The following is a 6,586-nucleotide window of genomic DNA, read 5'->3' on the forward strand; positions in this document are numbered from 1 at the left end:
CTTGTTGGTTGTGCAATTAAAGCATAAGAAGCTACTCAGCACTCTGGTGGTATCAATTGTGCAAATATGGTGCCTTTTAATGATTTTATTTGTGGGAGCGAGTCGTGTTTTGGATTACAGACATCATTGGACGGATGTTTTTGCAGGTTTTATTTCAGGTTCCAGTGTGGCGGTGATACTTTGTTGGTATTTAAAGAGCCAGCAGGATAATATAGACATGTGGTTAAAGGATGTTATAAGTGTTGAGGAAATAAATGTGAAAACAAAGGCGACGGATGTTATCACGGAAGACAAGGAGGAAACGTGTGCTATTGAGTTGGGCAGTGTGTAGTCGAACTATAGATTTAATTATAGGACTTTATTAGATTAATAATTTCTGTTAAATAGCCAGCAGTTGGTCATAGTGTAAATAGTTTACTTTATTAAAATTAAATAAATTGTTGCTCATATAGAACAGTAATCGTATATTTCTTTGATTTCATTCTTCAGTTCTTGTTCAGTTCTATTTCAGTTTTAGTTCAGTTCTAGTTCAGTTCTAGTTCAGTTCTAGTTCAGTTCTAGTTCAGTTCTAGTTCAGTTCTAGTTCAGTTCTAGTTCAGTTCTAGTTCAGTTCTAGTTCAGTTCTAGTTCAGTTCTAGTTCAGTTCTAGTTCAGTTCTAGTTCAGTTCTAGTTCAGTTCTAGTTCAGTTCTAGTTCAGTTCTAGTTCAGTTCTAGTTCAGTTCTAGTTCAGTTCTAGTTCAGTTCTAGTTCAGTTCTAGTTCAGTTCTAGTTCAGTTCTAGTTCAGTTCTAGTTCAGTTCTAGTTCAGTTCTAGTTCAGTTCTAGTTCAGTTCTAGTTCAGTTCTAGTTCAGTTCTAGTTCAGTTCTAGTTCAGTTCTAGTTCAGTTCTAGTTCAGTTCTAGTTCAGTTCTAGTTCAGTTCTAGTTCAGTTCTAGTTCAGTTCTAGTTCAGTTCTAGTTCAGTTCTAGTTCAGTTCTAGTTCAGTTCTAGTTCAGTTCTAGTTCAGTTTAGTTCAGTTCTAGTTCAGTTCTAGTTCAGTTCTAGTTCAGTTCTAGTTCAGTTCTAGTTCAGTTCTAGTTCAGTTCTAGTTCAGTTCTAGTTCAGTTCTAGTTCAGTTTTAGTTCAGTTCTAGTTCAGTTCTAGTTCAGTTCTAGTTCAGTTCTAGTTCAGTTCTAGTTCAGTTCTAGTTCAGTTCTAGTTCAGTTCTAGTTCAGTTCTAGTTCAGTTCTAGTTCAGTTCTAGTTCAGTTCTAGTTCAGTTCTAGTTCAGTTCTAGTTCAGTTCTAGTTCAGTTCTAGTTCAGTTCTAGTTCAGTTCTAGTTCAGTTCTAGTTCAGTTCTAGTTCAGTTCTAGTTCAGTTTAGTTCAGTTCTAGTTCAGTTCTAGTTCAGTTCTAGTTCAGTTCTAGTTCAGTTCTAGTTCAGTTCTAGTTCAGTTCTAGTTCAGTTCTAGTTCAGTTCTAGTTCAGTTCTAGTTCAGTTCTAGTTCAGTTCTAGTTCAGTTCTAGTTCAGTTCTAGTTCAGTTCTAGTTCAGTTCTAGTTCAGTTCTAGTTCAGTTCTAGTTCAGTTCTAGTTCAGTTCTAGTTCAGTTCTAGTTCAGTTCTAGTTCAGTTCTAGTTCAGTTCTAGTTCAGTTCTTCAGTTCTAGTTCTAGTTCTAGTTCAGTTCTAGTTCAGTTCTAGTTCAGTTCTAGTTCAGTTCTAGTTCAGTTTCTAGTTCAGTTCTAGTTCAGTTCTAGTTCAGTTCTAGTTCAGTTCTAGTTCAGTTCTAGTTCAGTTCTAGTTCAGTTCTAGTTCAGTTCTAGTTCAGTTCTAGTTCAGTTCTAGTTCAGTTCTAGTTCAGTTCTAGTTCAGTTCTAGTTCAGTTCTAGTTCAGTTCTAGTTCAGTTCTAGTTCAGTTCTAGTTCAGTTCTAGTTCAGTTCTAGTTCAGTTCTAGTTCAGTTCTAGTTCAGTTCTAGTTCAGTTCTAGTTCAGTTCTAGTTCAGTTCTAGTTCAGTTCTAGTTCAGTTCTAGTTCAGTTCTAGTTCAGTTCTAGTTCAGTTCTAGTTCAGTTCTAGTTCAGTTTAGTTCAGTTCTAGTTCAGTTCTAGTTCTGTTCTAGTTCAGTTTTAGTTCAGTTCTAGTTCAGTTCTAGTTCAGTTCTAGTTCAGTTCTAGTTCAGTTCTAGTTCAGTTCTAGTTCAGTTCTAGTTCTGTTCTAGTTCAGTTCTAGTTCAGTTCTAGTCAGTTCTAGTTCAGTTCTAGTTCAGTTCTAGTTCAGTTCTAGTTCAGTTCTAGTTCAGTTCTAGTTCAGTTCTAGTTCAGTTCTAGTTCAGTTCTAGTTCAGTTCTAGTTCAGTTCCAGTTCAGTTCTAGTTCAGTTCTAGTTCAGTTCTAGTTCAGTTCTAGTTCAGTTCTAGTTCAGTTCTAGTTCAGTTCTAGTTCAGTTCTAGTTCAGTTCTAGTTCAGTTCTAGTTCAGTTCTTGTTCAGTTCTAGTTCAGTTCTAGTTCTAGTTCAGTTCTAGTTATTCTGTTCAGTTCTAGTTCACTTCTAGTTCACTTCTAGTTCTGTTCTAGTTCACTTCTAGTTCAGTCCTAGTTAGTTCAATTCTAGTTTAGTTAAGTTCTAGTTTAGTCAGTTCTAGTTTAGTTCAGTTCTAGTTTAGTTAAGTTCTAGTTCAGTTCTAGTTCAGTTCTAGTTCAGTTCTAGTTCAGTTCTAGTTCAGTTCTAGTTCAGTTCTAGTTCAGTTCTAGTTCAGTTCTAGTTCAGTTCTAGTTCAGTTCTAGTTCAGTTCTAGTTCAGTTTCTAGTTCAGTTCTAGTTCAGTTCTAGTTCAGTTCTAGTTCAGTTCTAGTTCAGTTCTAGTTCAGTTCTAGTTCAGTTCTGGTTCAGTTCTAGTTCAGTTCTAGTTCTGTTCTAGTTCAGTTCTAGTTCAATTCTAGTTCAGTTCTAGTTCAGTTCTAGTTCAGTTTTAGTTCAGTTTTAACTCAGTTCTGGTTCAGATCTAGTTCAGTTTTACTTCTCTTAATTAATATGAGTTCATTATGGAAATTGTGCAAACTTCTCCAACTCTGGAAAATTATATTTAAACCATCCCCACCTAAGTATATGTATGTATTTTGTTTAATGTCAAACATGCTGTAATTAAAACTTTTATTGTAACGCTATAAATTAGCAAACAAATAAGCAAAATGATAATTATTAACTTATTTTCAATTATTTATTTACTACCTCCTAAAGTATGCCAAAAAATTGTGTTAATAAAATCACAACACTTAAAACAGGTGTGAGACAACATGTTGCTAATACATACAATTTTAACACTTTAACGTAAATTTGAAAACTAAACTCAAACATTATTTTCGAACAAAAGATTTTCCTTGTTTTCTTTCTAATCATTGTTTAAATTGTTTTCACGTTCCTTCAGAATGCTTCGGGGTAAAAACCCCATCCACCTACACATGCTTGCAACCAACCAACATAATAATGCATTCTTTACACATTTAAGCAGAGACATAAAATTGTAATTTACTTAATGACAATTATAAAATTTAATTGCTTTAACTACACTTAATGAAAACAAGAGACAAGAGTCATAAAAAAATTTTAATATAAAATTACAGAAAATTACACATCTCTCAAACAAACACATCCACGCATGTAAACTGTCATAAAAAATGGGTACAAAGTAACCGAATCAAATCTCATTTTATTATAACAAAGTAATAAAATAAATGAATGATAGAAAGTAAGAAAGAAGAGAGAAGGAATGCCAGACAGACTGACAGGATGACGAGAGCAAAAGGTTAATGAACCTGGGAAATTTTTAGGGATTTTAATTGAAATTTTATGATAGAAATTAATAGTTTACAAGTAGTAAAGTTTAAGAAATGTTAAGAATAAACGTAAAGTCAGTTTTACATAGTGTAAAATAATTGTTTACACGGTGTCAAAAATATAAAATCTAAGAAATGTTCAATAGCTATCAAATGTAGTTTAAAAGTAACGAAATCCTTTTATTATGGAGTAAAATAAACATAATGTTCTGTTCTGTTTTAGTTGTGTTCTAGTTCTGTTCTGGTTGTGTTCTGGTTATGTTCTAGTTCTGTTCTAGTTTTGTTCTAGTTCTGTTCTAGTTCTGTTCTAGTTCTGTTCTAGTTCTGTTCTAGTTATGTTCTAGTTCTGTTCTAGTTCTGTTCTAGTTCTGTTCTAGTTCTGTTCTAGTTCTGTTCTAGTTCTGTCCTAGTTCTGTTCTAGTTCTGTTCTAGTTATGTTCTAGTTCTGTTCTAGTTCTGTTCTAGTTCTGTTCTAATTCTGTTTTAGTTCTGTTCTAGTTCTGTTCTAGTTCTGTTCTAGTTCTGTTCTAGTTCTGTTCTTGTTCTGTTCTAGTTCTGTTCTAATTCAGTTCTAGTTCAGTTCTAGTTCACTTCTAGTTCTGTTCTAGTTTTGTTCTAGTTTTGTTCTAGTTCAGTTTTAGTTCTGTTATAGTTCTGTTATAGTTCTGTTCTAGTTATGTTCTAGTTTTGTTCTAGTTCTGTTCTTGTTCTGTTCTAGTTCTGTTCTAGTTCTGTTCTAGTTCTGTTCTAGTTCTGTTCTAGTTCTGTTCTAGTTCTGTTCTAGTTCTGTTCTAGTTCTGTTCTAGTTCTGTTCTAGTTCTGTTCTAGTTCTGTTCTAGTTTTGTTCTAGTTTTGTTCTAGTTCTGTTCTAATTCAGTTCTAGTTCAGTTCTAGTTCACTTCTAGTTCTGTTCTAGTTTTGTTCTAGTTTTGTTCTAGTTCAGTTTTAGTTCTGTTATAGTTCTGTTATAGTTCTGTTCTAGTTTTGTTCTAGTTCTGTTCTAGTTCTGTTCTTGTTCTGTTCTAGTTCTGTTCTAGTTCTGTTCTAGTTCTGTTCTAGTTCTGTTCTAGTTCTGTTCTAGTTCTGTTCTTGTTCTGTTCTAGTTCTGTTCTAATTCAGTTCTAGTTCAGTTCTAGTTCACTTCTAGTTCTGTTCTAGTTTTGTTCTAGTTTTGTTCTAGTTTTGTTCTAGTTCAGTTTTAGTTCTGTTATAGTTCTGTTATAGTTCTGTTCTAGTTATGTTCTAGTTTTGTTCTAGTTCTGTTCTTGTTCTGTTTCTAGTTCTGTTCTAGTTCTGTTCTTGTTCTGTTCTTGTTCTGTTCTAGTTCTGTTCTAGTTCTGTTCTAGTTCTGTTCTAGTTCTGTTCTAGTTCTGTTCTAGTTCTGTTCTAGTTCTGTTCTAGTTCTGTTCTAGTTTTGTTCTAGTTTTGTTCTAGTTCTGTTCTAGTTCTGTTCTAGTTCTGTTCTAGTTCTGTTCTAGTTCTGTTCTAGTTCTGTTCTAGTTTTGTTCTAGTTTTGTTCTAGTTTTGTTCTAGTTCAGTTTTAGTTCTGTTATAGTTCTGTTATAGTTCTGTTCTAGTTATGTTCTAGTTTTGTTCTAGTTCTGTTCTTGTTCTGTTCTAGTTCTGTTCTAGTTCTGTTCTAGTTCTGTTCTAGTTCTGTTCTAGTTCTGTTCTAGTTCTGTTCTAGTTCTGTTCTAGTTCTGTCCTCGTTTCTGTCTAGTTCTGTTCTAGTTATGTTCTAGTCCTATTCCAGTTCTGTTCTAGTTCTGTTCTAATTCAGTTCTAGTTCAGTTCTAGTTCACTTCTAGTTCTGTTCTAGTTTTGTTCTAGTTTTGTTCTAGTTCAGTTTTAGTTCTGTTATAGTTCTGTTATAGTCTGTTCTAGTTATGTTCTAGTTTTGTTCTAGTTCTGTTCTTGTTCTGTTCTAGTTCTGTTCTAGTTCTGTTCTAGTTCTGTTCTAGTTCTGTTCTAGTTCTGTTCTAGTTCTGTTCTAGTTTTGTTCTAGTTTTGTTCTAGTTCTGTTCTAGTTCTGTTCTAGTTCTGTTCTAGTTCTGTTCTAGTTCTGTTCTAGTTCTGTTCTAGTTCTGTTCTAGTTCTGTTCTAGTTCTGTTCTAGTTCTGTTCTAATTCTGTTTTAGTTTCTGTTCTAGTTCTGTTGTAGTTCTGTTCTAGTTCTGTTCTTGTTCTGTTCTAGTTCTGTTCTAGTTCTGTTCTAGTTCTGTTCTAGTTCTGTTCTAGTTCTGTTTTAGTTCTGTTCTAGTACTGCTCTAGTTCTGTTCTAGCTCTGTTCTAGCTCTGTTCTAGTTCTGTTCTGTTCTAGTTCTGTTCTAGTTCTGTTCTAGTTCTGTTCTAGTTCTGTTCTAGTTCTGTTCTAGTTCTGTTCTAGTTCTGTTCTAGTTCTGTTCTAGTTCTGTTCTAGTTCTGTTCTAGTTCTGTTCTAGTTCTGTTCTAGTTCTGTTCTAGTTCTGTTCTAGTTCTGTTCTAGTTCTGTTCTAGTTATGTTCTAGTTGTATTCTAGTTCTGTTCTAGTTCTGCTAACATCTATATTAGTTCTAATTTCTAAGATTTCTAGGAATAGTTAAACTATTTGTAGAAAAGCACGTAACAGCAACACGTGTAGACAAAATGTTTAATATTTATTTGCAAAATTTTTAAAATAGAAACGTAGATAAATATTATCGTAAATAAATATTGTTGTTTTATTTTAAAAATTTGCTACTAAATGTTTTTTCGATCAAAATTATCTAGAGGGAATTCCCGTTTAGACTATAAACGATG

This window comes from Lucilia sericata, unplaced genomic scaffold (assembly GCF_015586225.1).
Source record: "Lucilia sericata isolate MDLA Ls3-8-SP2 unplaced genomic scaffold, ASM1558622v1 Contig001100F_arrow, whole genome shotgun sequence".
In the NCBI taxonomy this organism is placed as follows: Eukaryota; Metazoa; Arthropoda; class Insecta; order Diptera; family Calliphoridae; genus Lucilia; species Lucilia sericata.